Raw genomic sequence first — 18,020 nt, forward strand, 5'->3', positions numbered from 1 at the left:
AAATGATAGCTCTAGTCACACTGGAACAGACCATGTGTGCTACATTACTGAGAATGTCCTATTTAACTAGCTTTTAGCCCTCTAAACTGGGTCGTTTTTGTAGTAAATTCAATTTAGCTTTGTTTGTCAAATTTGTCTGAGGGTGCATAAAAATCGCAGAAAAGCTCAATTTTCTATTGCAACGGTGTCAAATGATAGCTCTAGTCACACTGGAACAGACCATGTGTGCTACATTACTGAGAATGTCCTATTTAACTAGCTTTTAGCCCTCTAAACTGGGTCGTTTTTGTAGTAAATTCAATTTCGCTTTGTTTGTCAAATTTGTCTGGGAGTGCATAAAAATCGCAGAAAAGCTCCATTGTCTATTGAAACGGTGTCAAAAGATAGCTCAAGTCACACTGGAACAGACTATGTGTGCTACATTACTGAGAATGTCCTATTTAACTAGCTTTTAGCCCTCTAAACTGGGTCGTTTTTGTAGTAAATTCAATTTCGCTTTGTTTGTCAAATTTGTCTGGGGGTGCATAAAAATCGCAAAAAAGCTCCATTGTCTATTGAAACGGTGTCAAAAGATAGCTCTAGTCACACTGGAACAGACCATGTGTGCTACATTACTGAGAATGTCCTATTTAACTAGCTTTTAGCCCTCTAAACTGGGTCGTTTTTGTAGTAAATTCAATTTCGCTTTGTTTGTCAAATTTGTCTGGGGGTGCATAAAAATCGCAGAAAAGCTCCATTGTCTATTGAAACGGTGTCAAAAGATAGCTCTAGTCACACTGGAACAGACCATGTGTGCTACATTACTGAGAATGTCCTATTTAACTAGCTTTTAGCCCTCTAAACTGGGTCGTTTTTGTAGTAAATTCAATTTAGCTTTATTTGTCAAATTTGTCTGCGGGTGCATAAAAATCGCAGAAAAGCTCCATTTTCTATTGAAACGGTGTCAAATGATAGCTCTAGTCACACTGGAACAGACCATGTGTGCTACATTAGTGAGAATGTCCTATTTAACTAGCTTTTAGCCCTCTAAACTGGGTCGTTTTTGTAGTAAATTCAATTTAGCTTTATTTGTCAAATTTGTCTGAGGGTGCATAAAAATCGCAGAAAAGCTCCATTTTCTATTGAAACGGTGTCAAATGATAGCTCTAGTCACACTGGAACAGACCATGTGTGCTACATTAGTGAGAATGTCCTATTTAACTAGCTTTTAGCCCTCTAAACTGGGTCGTTTTTGTAGTAAATTCAATTTAGCTTTGTTTGTCAAATTTGTCTGAGGGTGCATAAAAATCGCAGAAAAGCTCAATTTTCTATTGAAACGGTGTCAAATGATAGCTCTAGTCACACTGGAACAGACCATGTGTGCTACATTACTGAGAATGTCCTATTTAACTAGCTTTTAGCCCTCTAAACTGGGTCGTTTTTGTAGTAAATTCAATTTCGCTTTGTTTGTCAAATTTGTCTGGGAGTGCATAAAAATCGCAGAAAAGCTCCATTGTCTATTGAAACGGTGTCAAAAGATAGCTCAAGTCACACTGGAACAGACTATGTGTGCTACATTACTGAGAATGTCCTATTTAACTAGCTTTTAGCCCTCTAAACTGGGTCGTTTTTGTAGTAAATTCAATTTCGCTTTGTTTGTCAAATTTGTCTGGGGGTGCATAAAAATCGCAAAAAAGCTCCATTGTCTATTGAAACGGTGTCAAAAGATAGCTCTAGTCACACTGGAACAGACCATGTGTGCTACATTACTGAGAATGTCCTATTTAACTAGCTTTTAGCCCTCTAAACTGGGTCGTTTTTGTAGTAAATTCAATTTCGCTTTGTTTGTCAAATTTGTCTGGGGGTGCATAAAAATCGCAGAAAAGCTCCATTGTCTATTGAAACGGTGTCAAAAGATAGCTCTAGTCACACTGGAACAGACCATGTGTGCTACATTACTGAGAATGTCCTATTTAACTAGCTTTTAGCCCTCTAAACTGGGTCGTTTTTGTAGTAAATTCAATTTAGCTTTATTTGTCAAATTTGTCTGCGGGTGCATAAAAATCGCAGAAAAGCTCCATTTTCTATTGAAACGGTGTCAAATGATAGCTCTAGTCACACTGGAACAGACCATGTGTGCTACATTAGTGAGAATGTCCTATTTAACTAGCTTTTAGCCCTCTAAACTGGGTCGTTTTTGTAGTAAATTCAATTTAGCTTTATTTGTCAAATTTGTCTGAGGGTGCATAAAAATCGCAGAAAAGCTCCATTTTCTATTGAAACGGTGTCAAATGATAGCTCTAGTCACACTGGAACAGACCATGTGTGCTACATTAGTGAGAATGTCCTATTTAACTAGCTTTTAGCCCTCTAAACTGGGTCGTTTTTGTAGTAAATTCAATTTAGCTTTGTTTGTCAAATTTGTCTGAGGGTGCATAAAAATCGCAGAAAAGCTCAATTTTCTATTGAAACGGTGTCAAATGATAGCTCTAGTCACACTGGAACAGACCATGTGTGCTACATTACTGAGAATGTCCTATTTAACTAGCTTTTAGCCCTCTAAACTGGGTCGTTTTTGTAGTAAATTCAATTTCGCTTTGTTTGTCAAATTTGTCTGGGAGTGCATAAAAATCGCAGAAAAGCTCCATTGTCTATTGAAACGGTGTCAAATGATAGCTCTAGTCACACTGGAACAGACCATGTGTGCTACATTACTGAGAATGTCCTATTTAACTAGCTTTTAGCCCTCTAAACTGGGTCGTTTTTGTAGTAAATTCAATTTCGCTTTGTTTGTCAAATTTGTCTGGGGGTGCATAAAAATCGCAGAAAAGCTCCATTGTCTATTGAAACGGTGTCAAAAGATAGCTCTAGTCACACTGGAACAGACCATGTGTGCTACATTAGTGAGAATGTCCTATTTAACTAGCTTTTAGCCCTCTAAACTGGGTCGTTTTTGTAGTAAATTCAATTTAGCTTTGTTTGTCAAATTTGTCTGAGGGTGCATAAAAATCGCAGAAAAGCTCAATTTTCTATTGAAACGGTGTCAAATGATAGCTCTAGTCACACTGGAACAGACCATGTGTGCTACATTACTGAGAATGTCCTATTTAACTAGCTTTTAGCCCTTTAAACTGGGTCGTTTTTGTAGTAAATTCAATTTCGCTTTGTTTGTCAAATTTGTCTGGGAGTGCATAAAAATCGCAGAAAAGCTCCATTGTCTATTGAAACGGTGTCAAATGATAGCTCTAGTCACACTGGAACAGACCATGTGTGCTACATTACTGAGAATGTCCTATTTAACTAGCTTTTAGCCCTCTAAACTGGGTCGTTTTTGTAGTAAATTCAATTTCGCTTTGTTTGTCAAATTTGTCTGGGGGTGCATAAAAATCGCAGAAAAGCTCCATTGTCTATTGAAACGGTGTCAAAAGATAGCTCTAGTCACACTGGAACAGACCATGTGTGCTACATTAGTGAGAATGTCCTATTTAACTAGCTTTTAGCCCTCTAAACTGGGTCGTTTTTGTAGTAAATTCAATTTAGCTTTGTTTGTCAAATTTGTCTGAGGGTGCATAAAAATCGCAGAAAAGCTCAATTTTCTATTGAAACGGTGTCAAATGATAGCTCTAGTCACACTGGAACAGACCATGTGTGCTACATTACTGAGAATGTCCTATTTAACTAGCTTTTAGCCCTCTAAACTGGGTCGTTTTTGTAGTAAATTCAATTTCGCTTTGTTTGTCAAATTTGTCTGGGGGTGCATAAAAATCGCAGAAAAGCTCCATTGTCTATTGAAACGGTGTCAAATGATAGCTCTAGTCACACTGGAACAGACCATGTGTGCTACATTACTGAGAATGTCCTATTTAACTAGCTTTTAGCCCTCTAAACTGGGTCGTTTTTGTAGTAAATTCAATTTCGCTTTGTTTGTCAAATTTGTCTGGGGGTGCATAAAAATCGCAGAAAAGCTCCATTGTCTATTGAAACGGTGTCAAAAGATAGCTCTAGTCACACTGGAACAGACCATGTGTGCTACATTACTGAGAATGTCCTATTTAACTAGCTTTTAGCCCTCTAAACTGGGTCGTTTTTGTAGTTAATTCAATTTAGCTTTGTTTGTCAAATTTGTCTGAGGGTGCATAAAAATCGCAGAAAAGCTCAATTTTCTATTGAAACGGTGTCAAATGATAGCTCTAGTCACACTGGAACAGACCATGTGTGCTACATTACTGAGAATGTCCTATTTAACTAGCTTTTAGCCCTCTAAACTGGGTCGTTTTTGTAGTAAATTCAATTTCGCTTTGTTTGTCAAATTTGTCTGGGGGTGCATAAAAATCGCAGAAAAGCTCCATTGTCTATTGAAACGGTGTCAAATGATAGCTCTAGTCACACTGGAACAGACCATGTGTGCTACATTAGTGAGAATGTCCTATTTAACTAGCTTTTAGCCCTCTAAACTGGGTCGTTTTTGTATCAAATTCAATTTAGCTTTGTTTGTCAAATTTGTCTGAGGGTGCATAAAAATCGCAGAAAAGCTCCATTGTCTATTGAAACGGTGTCAAATGATAGCTCTAGTCACACTGGAACAGACCATGTGTGCTACATTACTGAGAATGTCCTATTTAACTAGCTTTTAGCCCTCTAAACTGAGTCGTTTTTGTAATAAATTCAATTTCGCTTTGTTTGTCAAATTAGTCTGAGGGTGCATAAAAATCGCAGTAAAACTCCATTTTCTATTGAAACCGTGTCAAAAGATAGCTCTAGTCACACTGGAACAGACCATGTGTGTTACATTACTGAGAATGTCCTATTTAACTAGCTTTTAGCCCTCTAAACTGGGTCGTTTTTGTAGTAAATTCAATTTCGCTTTGTTTGTCAAATTTGTCTGGGGGTGCATAAAAATCGCAGAAAAGCTCCATTGTCTATTGAAACGGTGTCAAAAGATAGCTCTAGTCACACTGGAACAGACCATGTGTGCTACATTACTGAGAATGTCCTATTTAACTAGCTTTTAGCCCTCTAAACTGGGTCGTTTTTGTAGTAAATTCAATTTAGCTTTGTTTGTCAAATTTGTCTGGGGGTGCATAAAAATCGCAGAAAAGCTCCATTGTCTATTGAAACGGTGTCAAAAGATAGCTCTAGTCACACTGGAACAGACCATGTGTGCTACATTTCTGAGAATGTCCTATTTAACTAGCTTTTAGCCCTCTAAACTGGGTCGTTTTTGTAGTAAATTCAATTTAGCTTTGTTTGTCAAATTTGTCTGGGGGTGCATAAAAATCGCAGAAAAGCTCCATTGTCTATTGAAACGGTGTCAAATGATAGCTCTAGTCACACTGGAACAGACCATGTGTGCTACATTACTGAGAATGTCCTATTTAACTAGCTTTTAGCCCTCTAAACTGGGTCGTTTTTGTAGTAAATTCAATTTAGCTTTGTTTGTCAAATTTGTCTGGGGGTGCATAAAAATCGCAGAAAAGCTCCATTGTCTATTGAAACGGTGTCAAATGATAGCTCTAGTCACACTGGAACAGACCATGTGTGCTACATTACTGAGAATGTCCTATTTAACTAGCTTTTAGCCCTCTAAACTGGGTCGTTTTTGTAGTAAATTCAATTTAGCTTTGTTTGTCAAATTTGTCTGGGGGTGCATAAAAATCGCAGAAAAGCTCCATTGTCTATTGAAACGGTGTCAAATGATAGCTCTAGTCACACTGGAACAGACCATGTGTGCTACATTACTGAGAATGTCCTATTTAACTAGCTTTTAGCCCTCTAAACTGGGTCGTTTTTGTAGTAAATTCAATTTAGCTTTGTTTGTCAAATTTGTCTGAGGGTGCATAAAAATCGCAGAAAAGCTCAATTTTCTATTGAAACGGTGTCAAATGATAGCTCTAGTCACACTGGAACAGACCATGTGTGCTACATTACTGAGAATGTCCTATTTAACTAGCTTTTAGCCCTCTAAACTGGGTCGTTTTTGTAGTAAATTCAATTTAGCTTTGTTTGTCAAATTTGTCTGAGGGTGCATAAAAATCGCAGAAAAGCTCCATTTTCTATTGAAACGGTGTCAAATGATAGCTCTAGTCACACTGGAACAGACCATGTGTGCTACATTACTGAGAATGTCCTATTTAACTAGCTTTTAGCCCTCTAAACTGGGTCGTTTTTGTAGTAAATTCAATTTCGCTTTGTTTGTCAAATTTGTCTGGGAGTGCATAAAAATCGCAGAAAAGCTCCATTGTCTATTGAAACGGTGTCAAATGATAGCTCTAGTCACACTGGAACAGACCATGTGTGCTACATTACTGAGAATGTCCTATTTAACTAGCTTTTAGCCCTCTAAACTGGGTCGTTTTTGTAGTAAATTCAATTTCGCTTTGTTTGTCAAATTTGTCTGGGGGTGCATAAAAATCGCAGAAAAGCTCCATTGTCTATTGAAACGGTGTCAAAAGATAGCTCTAGTCACACTGGAACAGACCATGTGTGCTACATTACTGAGAATGTCCTATTTAACTAGCTTTTAGCCCTCTAAACTGGGTCGTTTTTGTAGTAAATTCAATTTAGCTTTGTTTGTCAAATTTGTCTGAGGGTGCATAAAAATCGCAGAAAAGCTCCATTTTCTATTGAAACGGTGTCAAATGATAGCTCTAGTCACACTGGAACAGACCATGTGTGCTACATTACTGAGAATGTCCTATTTAACTAGCTTTTAGCCCTCTAAACTGGGTCGTTTTTGTAGTAAATTCAATTTCGCTTTGTTTGTCAAATTTGTCTGGGGGTGCATAAAAATCGCAGAAAAGCTCCATTGTCTATTGAAACGGTGTCAAAAGATAGCTCTAGTCACACTGGAACAGACCATGTGTGCTACATTACTGAGAATGTCCTATTTAACTAGCTTTTAGCCCTCTAAACTGGGTCGTTTTTGTAGTAAATTCAATTTAGCTTTATTTGTCAAATTTGTCTGCGGGTGCATAAAAATCGCAGAAAAGCTCCATTTTCTATTGAAACGGTGTCAAATGATAGCTCTAGTCACACTGGAACAGACCATGTGTGCTACATTACTGAGAATGTCCTATTTAACTAGCTTTTAGCCCTCTAAACTGGGTCGTTTTTGTAGTAAATTCAATTTAGCTTTGTTTGTCGAATTTGTCTGAGGGTGCATAAAAATCGCAGAAAAGCTCATTTTTCTATTGAAACGGTGTCAAATGATAGCTCTAGTCACACTGGAACAGACCATGTGTGCTACATTACTGAGAATGTCCTATTTAACTAGCTTTTAGCCCTCTAAACTGGGTCGTTTTTGTAGTAAATTCAATTTCGCTTTGTTTGTCAAATTTGTCTGGGAGTGCATAAAAATCGCAGAAAAGCTCCATTGTCTATTGAAACGGTGTCAAATGATAGCTCTAGTCACACTGGAACAGACCATGTGTGCTACATTACTGAGAATGTCCTATTTAACTAGCTTTTAGCCCTCTAAACTGGGTCGTTTTTGTAGTAAATTCAATTTCGCTTTGTTTGTCAAATTTGTCTGGGAGTGCATAAAAATCGCAGAAAAGCTCCATTGTCTATTGAAACGGTGTCAAATGATAGCTCTAGTCACACTGGAACAGACCATGTGTGCTACATTACTGAGAATGTCCTATTTAACTAGCTTTTAGCCCTCTAAACTGGGTCGTTTTTGTAGTAAATTCAATTTCGCTTTGTTTGTCAAATTTGTCTGGGGGTGCATAAAAATCGCAGAAAAGCTCCATTGTCTATTGAAACGGTGTCAAATGATAGCTCTAGTCACACTGGAACAGACCATGTGTGCTACATTACTGAGAATGTCCTATTTAACTAGCTTTTAGCCCTCTAAACTGGGTCGTTTTTGTAGTAAATTCAATTTAGCTTTGTTTGTCAAATTTGTCTGCGGGTGCATAAAAATCGCAGAAAAGCTCCATTTTCTATTGAAACGGTGTCAAATGATAGCTCTAGTCACACTGGAACAGACCATGTGTGCTACATTACTGAGAATGTCCTATTTAACTAGCTTTTAGCCCTCTAAACTGGGTCGTTTTTGTAGTAAATTCAATTTAGCTTTGTTTGTCAAATTTGTCTGAGGGTGCATAAAAATCGCAGAAAAGCTCCATTTTCTATTGAAACGGTGTCAAATGATAGCTCTAGTCACACTGGAACAGACCATGTGTGCTACATTACTGAGAATGTCCTATTTAACTAGCTTTTAGCCCTCTAAACTGGGTCGTTTTTGTAGTAAATTCAATTTAGCTTTGTTTGTCAAATTTGTCTGAGGGTGCATAAAAATCGCAGAAAAGCTCCATTGTCTATTGAAACGGTGTCAAATGATAGCTCTAGTCACACTGGAACAGACCATGTGTGCTACATTACTGAGAATGTCCTATTTAACTAGCTTTTAGCCCTCTAAACTGGGTCGTTTTTGTAGTAAATTCAATTTCGCTTTGTTTGTCAAATTTGTCTGGGGGTGCATAAAAATCGCAGAAAAGCTCCATTGTCTATTGAAACGGTGTCAAATGATAGCTCTAGTCACACTGGAACAGACCATGTGTGCTACATTACTGAGAATGTCCTATTTAACTAGCTTTTAGCCCTCTAAACTGGGTCGTTTTTGTAGTAAATTCAATTTCGCTTTGTTTGTCAAATTTGTCTGGGGGTGCATAAAAATCGCAGAAAAGCTCCATTGTCTATTGAAACGGTGTCAAATGATAGCTCTAGTCACACTGGAACAGACCATGTGTGCTACATTACTGAGAATGTCCTATTTAACTAGCTTTTAGCCCTCTAAACTGGGTCGTTTTTGTAGTAAATTCAATTTAGCTTTGTTTGTCAAATTTGTCTGGGGGTGCATAAAAATCGCAGAAAAGCTCCATTGTCTATTGAAACGGTGTCAAATGATAGCTCTAGTCACACTGGAACAGACCATGTGTGCTACATTACTGAGAATGTCCTATTTAACTAGCTTTTAGCCCTCTAAACTGGGTCGTTTTTGTAGTAAATTCAATTTAGCTTTGTTTGTCAAATTTGTCTGGGGGTGCATAAAAATCGCAGAAAAGCTCCATTGTCTATTGAAACGGTGTCAAATGATAGCTCTAGTCACACTGGAACAGACCATGTGTGCTACATTACTGAGAATGTCCTATTTAACTAGCTTTTAGCCCTCTAAACTGGGTCGTTTTTGTAGTAAATTCAATTTAGCTTTGTTTGTCAAATTTGTCTGAGGGTGCATAAAAATCGCAGAAAAGCTCCATTTTCTATTGAAACGGTGTCAAATGATAGCTCTAGTCACACTGGAACAGACCATGTGTGCTACATTACTGAGAATGTCCTATTTAACTAGCTTTTAGCCCTCTAAACTGGGTCGTTTTTGTAGTAAATTCAATTTCGCTTTGTTTGTCAAATTTGTCTGGGGGTGCATAAAAATCGCAGAAAAGCTCCATTGTCTATTGAAACGGTGTCAAATGATAGCTCTAGTCACACTGGAACAGACCATGTGTGCTACATTACTGAGAATGTCCTATTTAACTAGCTTTTAGCCCTCTAAACTGGGTCGTTTTTGTAGTAAATTCAATTTAGCTTTGTTTGTCAAATTTGTCTGAGGGTGCATAAAAATCGCAGAAAAGCTCCATTGTCTATTGAAACGGTGTCAAATGATAGCTCTAGTCACACTGGAACAGACCATGTGTGCTACATTACTGAGAATGTCCTATTTAACTAGCTTTTAGCCCTCTAAACTGGGTCGTTTTTGTAGTAAATTCAATTTAGCTTTGTTTGTCAAATTTGTCTGAGGGTGCATAAAAATCGCAGAAAAGCTCCATTTTCTATTGAAACGGTGTCAAATGATAGCTCTAGTCACACTGGAACAGACCATGTGTGCTACATTACTGAGAATGTCCTATTTAACTAGCTTTTAGCCCTCTAAACTGGGTCGTTTTTGTAGTAAATTCAATTTCGCTTTGTTTGTCAAATTTGTCTGGGGGTGCATAAAAATCGCAGAAAAGCTCCATTGTCTATTGAAACGGTGTCAAATGATAGCTCTAGTCACACTGGAACAGACCATGTGTGCTACATTACTGAGAATGTCCTATTTAACTAGCTTTTAGCCCTCTAAACTGGGTCGTTTTTGTAGTAAATTCAATTTCGCTTTGTTTGTCAAATTTGTCTGGGGGTGCATAAAAATCGCAGAAAAGCTCCATTGTCTATTGAAACGGTGTCAAATGATAGCTCTAGTCACACTGGAACAGACCATGTGTGCTACATTACTGAGAATGTCCTATTTAACTAGCTTTTAGCCCTCTAAACTGGGTCGTTTTTGTAGTAAATTCAATTTAGCTTTGTTTGTCAAATTTGTCTGGGGGTGCATAAAAATCGCAGAAAAGCTCCATTGTCTATTGAAACGGTGTCAAATGATAGCTCTAGTCACACTGGAACAGACCATGTGTGCTACATTACTGAGAATGTCCTATTTAACTAGCTTTTAGCCCTCTAAACTGGGTCGTTTTTGTAGTAAATTCAATTTAGCTTTGTTTGTCAAATTTGTCTGGGGGTGCATAAAAATCGCAGAAAAGCTCCATTGTCTATTGAAACGGTGTCAAATGATAGCTCTAGTCACACTGGAACAGACCATGTGTGCTACATTACTGAGAATGTCCTATTTAACTAGCTTTTAGCCCTCTAAACTGGGTCGTTTTTGTAGTAAATTCAATTTAGCTTTGTTTGTCAAATTTGTCTGGGGGTGCATAAAAATCGCAGAAAAGCTCCATTTTCTATTGAAACGGTGTCAAATGATAGCTCTAGTCACACTGGAACAGACCATGTGTGCTACATTACTGAGAATGTCCTATTTAACTAGCTTTTAGCCCTCTAAACTGGGTCGTTTTTGTAGTAAATTCAATTTAGCTTTGTTTGTCAAATTTGTCTGAGGGTGCATAAAAATCGCAGAAAAGCTCCATTTTCTATTGAAACGGTGTCAAATGATAGCTCTAGTCACACTGGAACAGACCATGTGTGCTACATTACTGAGAATGTCCTATTTAACTAGCTTTTAGCCCTCTAAACTGGGTCGTTTTTGTAGTAAATTCAATTTCGCTTTGTTTGTCAAATTTGTCTGGGGGTGCATAAAAATCGCAGAAAAGCTCCATTGTCTATTGAAACGGTGTCAAATGATAGCTCTAGTCACACTGGAACAGACCATGTGTGCTACATTACTGAGAATGTCCTATTTAACTAGCTTTTAGCCCTCTAAACTGGGTCGTTTTTGTAGTAAATTCAATTTCGCTTTGTTTGTCAAATTTGTCTGGGGGTGCATAAAAATCGCAGAAAAGCTCCATTGTCTATTGAAACGGTGTCAAATGATAGCTCTAGTCACACTGGAACAGACCATGTGTGCTACATTACTGAGAATGTCCTATTTAACTAGCTTTTAGCCCTCTAAACTGGGTCGTTTTTGTAGTAAATTCAATTTCGCTTTGTTTGTCAAATTTGTCTGGGGGTGCATAAAAATCGCAGAAAAGCTCCATTGTCTATTGAAACGGTGTCAAATGATAGCTCTAGTCACACTGGAACAGACCATGTGTGCTACATTACTGAGAATGTCCTATTTAACTAGCTTTTAGCCCTCTAAACTGGGTCGTTTTTGTAGTAAATTCAATTTAGCTTTGTTTGTCAAATTTGTCTGAGGGTGCATAAAAATCGCAGAAAAGCTCCATTTTCTATTGAAACGGTGTCAAATGATAGCTCTAGTCACACTGGAACAGACCATGTGTGCTACATTACTGAGAATGTCCTATTTAACTAGCTTTTAGCCCTCTAAACTGGGTCGTTTTTGTAGTAAATTCAATTTCGCTTTGTTTGTCAAATTTGTCTGAGGGTGCATAAAAATCGCAGAAAAGCTCCATTGTCTATTGAAACGGTGTCAAATGATAGCTCTAGTCACACTGGAACAGACCATGTGTGCTACATTACTGAGAATGTCCTATTTAACTAGCTTTTAGCCCTCTAAACTGGGTCGTTTTTGTAGTAAATTCAATTTCGCTTTGTTTGTCAAATTTGTCTGGGGGTGCATAAAAATCGCAGAAAAGCTCCATTGTCTATTGAAACGGTGTCAAAAGATAGCTCTAGTCACACTGGAACAGACCATGTGTGCTACATTACTGAGAATGTCCTATTTAACTAGCTTTTAGCCCTCTAAACTGGGTCGTTTTTGTAGTAAATTCAATTTAGCTTTGTTTGTCAAATTTGTCTGAGGGTGCATAAAAATCGCAGAAAAGCTCCATTTTCTATTGAAACGGTGTCAAATGATAGCTCTAGTCACACTGGAACAGACCATGTGTGCTACATTACTGAGAATGTCCTATTTAACTAGCTTTTAGCCCTCTAAACTGGGTCGTTTTTGTAGTAAATTCAATTTAGCTTTGTTTGTCAAATTTGTCTGAGGGTGCATAAAAATCGCAGAAAAGCTCCATTTTCTATTGAAACGGTGTCAAATGATAGCTCTAGTCACACTGGAACAGACCATGTGTGCTACATTACTGAGAATGTCCTATTTAACTAGCTTTTAGCCCTCTAAACTGGGTCGTTTTTGTAGTAAATTCAATTTAGCTTTGTTTGTCAAATTTGTCTGAGGGTGCATAAAAATCGCAGAAAAGCTCCATTTTCTATTGAAACGGTGTCAAATGATAGCTCTAGTCACACTGGAACAGACCATGTGTGCTACATTACTGAGAATGTCCTATTTAACTAGCTTTTAGCCCTCTAAACTGGGTCGTTTTTGTAGTAAATTCAATTTCGCTTTGTTTGTCAAATTTGTCTGGGGGTGCATAAAAATCGCAGAAAAGCTCCATTGTCTATTGAAACGGTGTCAAAAGATAGCTCTAGTCACACTGGAACAGACCATGTGTGCTACATTACTGAGAATGTCCTATTTAACTAGCTTTTAGCCCTCTAAACTGGGTCGTTTTTGTAGTAAATTCAATTTCGCTTTGTTTGTCAAATTTGTCTGGGGGTGCATAAAAATCGCAGAAAAGCTCCATTGTCTATTGAAACGGTGTCAAATGATAGCTCTAGTCACACTGGAACAGACCATGTGTGCTACATTACTGAGAATGTCCTATTTAACTAGCTTTTAGCCCTCTAAACTGGGTCGTTTTTGTAGTAAATTCAATTTCGCTTTGTTTGTCAAATTTGTCTGGGGGTGCATAAAAATCGCAGAAAAGCTCCATTGTCTATTGAAACGGTGTCAAATGATAGCTCTAGTCACACTGGAACAGACCATGTGTGCTACATTACTGAGAATGTCCTATTTAACTAGCTTTTAGCCCTCTAAACTGGGTCGTTTTTGTAGTAAATTCAATTTCGCTTTGTTTGTCAAATTTGTCTGGGGGTGCATAAAAATCGCAGAAAAGCTCCATTGTCTATTGAAACGGTGTCAAATGATAGCTCTAGTCACACTGGAACAGACCATGTGTGCTACATTACTGAGAATGTCCTATTTAACTAGCTTTTAGCCCTCTAAACTGGGTCGTTTTTGTAGTAAATTCAATTTCGCTTTGTTTGTCAAATTTGTCTGGGGGTGCATAAAAATCGCAGAAAAGCTCCATTGTCTATTGAAACGGTGTCAAATGATAGCTCTAGTCACACTGGAACAGACCATGTGTGCTACATTACTGAGAATGTCCTATTTAACTAGCTTTTAGCCCTCTAAACTGGGTCGTTTTTGTAGTAAATTCAATTTAGCTTTGTTTGTCAAATTTGTCTGGGGGTGCATAAAAATCGCAGAAAAGCTCCATTGTCTATTGAAACGGTGTCAAATGATAGCTCTAGTCACACTGGAACAGACCATGTGTGCTACATTACTGAGAATGTCCTATTTAACTAGCTTTTAGCCCTCTAAACTGGGTCGTTTTTGTAGTAAATTCAATTTAGCTTTGTTTGTCAAATTTGTCTGAGGGTGCATAAAAATCGCAGAAAAGCTCCATTTTCTATTGAAACGGTGTCAAATGATAGCTCTAGTCACACTGGAACAGACCATGTGTGCTACATTACTGAGAATGTCCTATTTAACTAGCTTTTAGCCCTCTAAACTGGGTCGTTTTTGTAGTAAATTCAATTTCGCTTTGTTTGTCAAATTTGTCTGGGGGTGCATAAAAATCGCAGAAAAGCTCCATTGTCTATTGAAACGGTGTCAAATGATAGCTCTAGTCACACTGGAACAGACCATGTGTGCTACATTACTGAGAATGTCCTATTTAACTAGCTTTTAGCCCTCTAAACTGGGTCGTTTTTGTAGTAAATTCAATTTAGCTTTGTTTGTCAAATTTGTCTGGGGGTGCATAAAAATCGCAGAAAAGCTCCATTGTCTATTGAAACGGTGTCAAATGATAGCTCTAGTCACACTGGAACAGACCATGTGTGCTACATTACTGAGAATGTCCTATTTAACTAGCTTTTAGCCCTCTAAACTGGGTCGTTTTTGTAGTAAATTCAATTTAGCTTTGTTTGTCAAATTTGTCTGGGGGTGCATAAAAATCGCAGAAAAGCTCCATTGTCTATTGAAACGGTGTCAAATGATAGCTCTAGTCACACTGGAACAGACCATGTGTGCTACATTACTGAGAATGTCCTATTTAACTAGCTTTTAGCCCTCTAAACTGGGTCGTTTTTGTAGTAAATTCAATTTCGCTTTGTTTGTCAAATTTGTCTGGGGGTGCATAAAAATCGCAGAAAAGCTCCATTGTCTATTGAAACGGTGTCAAATGATAGCTCTAGTCACACTGGAACAGACCATGTGTGCTACATTACTGAGAATGTCCTATTTAACTAGCTTTTAGCCCTCTAAACTGGGTCGTTTTTGTAGTAAATTCAATTTCGCTTTGTTTGTCAAATTTGTCTGGGGGTGCATAAAAATCGCAGAAAAGCTCCATTGTCTATTGAAACGGTGTCAAATGATAGCTCTAGTCACACTGGAACAGACCATGTGTGCTACATTACTGAGAATGTCCTATTTAACTAGCTTTTAGCCCTCTAAACTGGGTCGTTTTTGTAGTAAATTCAATTTAGCTTTGTTTGTCAAATTTGTCTGAGGGTGCATAAAAATCGCAGAAAAGCTCCATTTTCTATTGAAACGGTGTCAAATGATAGCTCTAGTCACACTGGAACAGACCATGTGTGCTACATTACTGAGAATGTCCTATTTAACTAGCTTTTAGCCCTCTAAACTGGGTCGTTTTTGTAGTAAATTCAATTTAGCTTTGTTTGTCAAATTTGTCTGGGGGTGCATAAAAATCGCAGAAAAGCTCCATTGTCTATTGAAACGGTGTCAAATGATAGCTCTAGTCACACTGGAACAGACCATGTGTGCTACATTACTGAGAATGTCCTATTTAACTAGCTTTTAGCCCTCTAAACTGGGTCGTTTTTGTAGTAAATTCAATTTCGCTTTGTTTGTCAAATTTGTCTGGGGGTGCATAAAAATCGCAGAAAAGCTCCATTGTCTATTGAAACGGTGTCAAATGATAGCTCTAGTCACACTGGAACAGACCATGTGTGCTACATTACTGAGAATGTCCTATTTAACTAGCTTTTAGCCCTCTAAACTGGGTCGTTTTTGTAGTAAATTCAATTTAGCTTTGTTTGTCAAATTTGTCTGGGGGTGCATAAAAATCGCAGAAAAGCTCCATTGTCTATTGAAACGGTGTCAAATGATAGCTCTAGTCACACTGGAACAGACCATGTGTGCTACATTACTGAGAATGTCCTATTTAACTAGCTTTTAGCCCTCTAAACTGGGTCGTTTTTGTAGTAAATTCAATTTCGCTTTGTTTGTCAAATTTGTCTGGGGGTGCATAAAAATCGCAGAAAAGCTCCATTGTCTATTGAAACGGTGTCAAATGATAGCTCTAGTCACACTGGAACAGACCATGTGTGCTACATTACTGAGAATGTCCTATTTAACTAGCTTTTAGCCCTCTAAACTGGGTCGTTTTTGTAGTAAATTCAATTTAGCTTTGTTTGTCAAATTTGTCTGAGGGTGCATAAAAATCGCAGAAAAGCTCCATTTTCTATTGAAACGGTGTCAAATGATAGCTCTAGTCACACTGGAACAGACCATGTGTGCTACATTACTGAGAATGTCCTATTTAACTAGCTTTTAGCCCTCTAAACTGGGTCGTTTTTGTAGTAAATTCAATTTCGCTTTGTTTGTCAAATTTGTCTGAGGGTGCATAAAAATCGCAGAAAAGCTCCATTTTCTATTGAAACGGTGTCAAATGATAGCTCTAGTCACACTGGAACAGACCATGTGTGCTACATTACTGAGAATGTCCTATTTAACTAGCTTTTAGCCCTCTAAACTGGGTCGTTTTTGTAGTAAATTCAATTTCGCTTTGTTTGTCAAATTTGTCTGGGGGTGCATAAAAATCGCAGAAAAGCTCCATTGTCTATTGAAACGGTGTCAAATGATAGCTCTAGTCACACTGGAACAGACCATGTGTGCTACATTACTGAGAATGTCCTATTTAACTAGCTTTTAGCCCTCTAAACTGGGTCGTTTTTGTAGTAAATTCAATTTCGCTTTGTTTGTCAAATTTGTCTGGGGGTGCATAAAAATCGCAGAAAAGCTCCATTGTCTATTGAAACGGTGTCAAAAGATAGCTCTAGTCACACTGGAACAGACCATGTGTGCTACATTACTGAGAATGTCCTATTTAACTAGCTTTTAGCCCTCTAAACTGGGTCGTTTTTGTAGTAAATTCAATTTAGCTTTGTTTGTCAAATTTGTCTGAGGGTGCATAAAAATCGCAGAAAAGCTCCATTTTCTATTGAAACGGTGTCAAATGATAGCTCTAGTCACACTGGAACAGACCATGTGTGCTACATTACTGAGAATGTCCTATTTAACTAGCTTTTAGCCCTCTAAACTGGGTCGTTTTTGTAGTAAATTCAATTTAGCTTTGTTTGTCAAATTTGTCTGAGGGTGCATAAAAATCGCAGAAAAGCTCAATTTTCTATTGAAACGGTGTCAAATGATAGCTCTAGTCACACTGGAACAGACCATGTGTGCTACATTACTGAGAATGTCCTATTTAACTAGCTTTTAGCCCTCTAAACTGGGTCGTTTTTGTAGTAAATTCAATTTCGCTTTGTTTGTCAAATTTGTCTGAGGGTGCATAAAAATCGCAGAAAAGCTCCATTGTCTATTGAAACGGTGTCAAATGATAGCTCTAGTCACACTGGAACAGACCATGTGTGCTACATTACTGAGAATGTCCTATTTAACTAGCTTTTAGCCCTCTAAACTGGGTCGTTTTTGTAGTAAATTCAATTTAGCTTTGTTTGTCAAATTTGTCTGGGGGTGCATAAAAATCGCAGAAAAGCTCCATTTTCTATTGAAACGGTGTCAAATGATAGCTCTAGTCACACTGGAACAGACCATGTGTGCTACATTACTGAGAATGTCCTATTTAACTAGCTTTTAGCCCTCTAAACTGGGTCGTTTTTGTAGTAAATTCAATTTCGCTTTGTTTGTCAAATTTGTCTGGGGGTGCATAAAAATCGCAGAAAAGCTCCATTGTCTATTGAAACGGTGTCAAAAGATAGCTCTAGTCACACTGGAACAGACCATGTGTGCTACATTACTGAGAATGTCCTATTTAACTAGCTTTTAGCCCTCTAAACTGGGTCGTTTTTGTAGTAAATTCAATTTAGCTTTATTTGTCAAATTTGTCTGCGGGTGCATAAAAATCGCAGAAAAGCTCCATTTTCTATTGAAACGGTGTCAAATGATAGCTCTAGTCACACTGGAACAGACCATGTGTGCTACATTACTGAGAATGTCCTATTTAACTAGCTTTTAGCCCTCTAAACTGGGTCGTTTTTGTAGTAAATTCAATTTAGCTTTGTTTGTCGAATTTGTCTGAGGGTGCATAAAAATCGCAGAAAAGCTCATTTTTCTATTGAAACGGTGTCAAATGATAGCTCTAGTCACACTGGAACAGACCATGTGTGCTACATTACTGAGAATGTCCTATTTA

The sequence above is a fragment of the Salmo salar genome, unplaced genomic scaffold (genome assembly GCF_965601325.2).
Source record: "Salmo salar unplaced genomic scaffold, fSalSal1 ptg000370l, whole genome shotgun sequence".
NCBI classification, from domain to species: domain Eukaryota; kingdom Metazoa; phylum Chordata; class Actinopteri; order Salmoniformes; family Salmonidae; genus Salmo; species Salmo salar.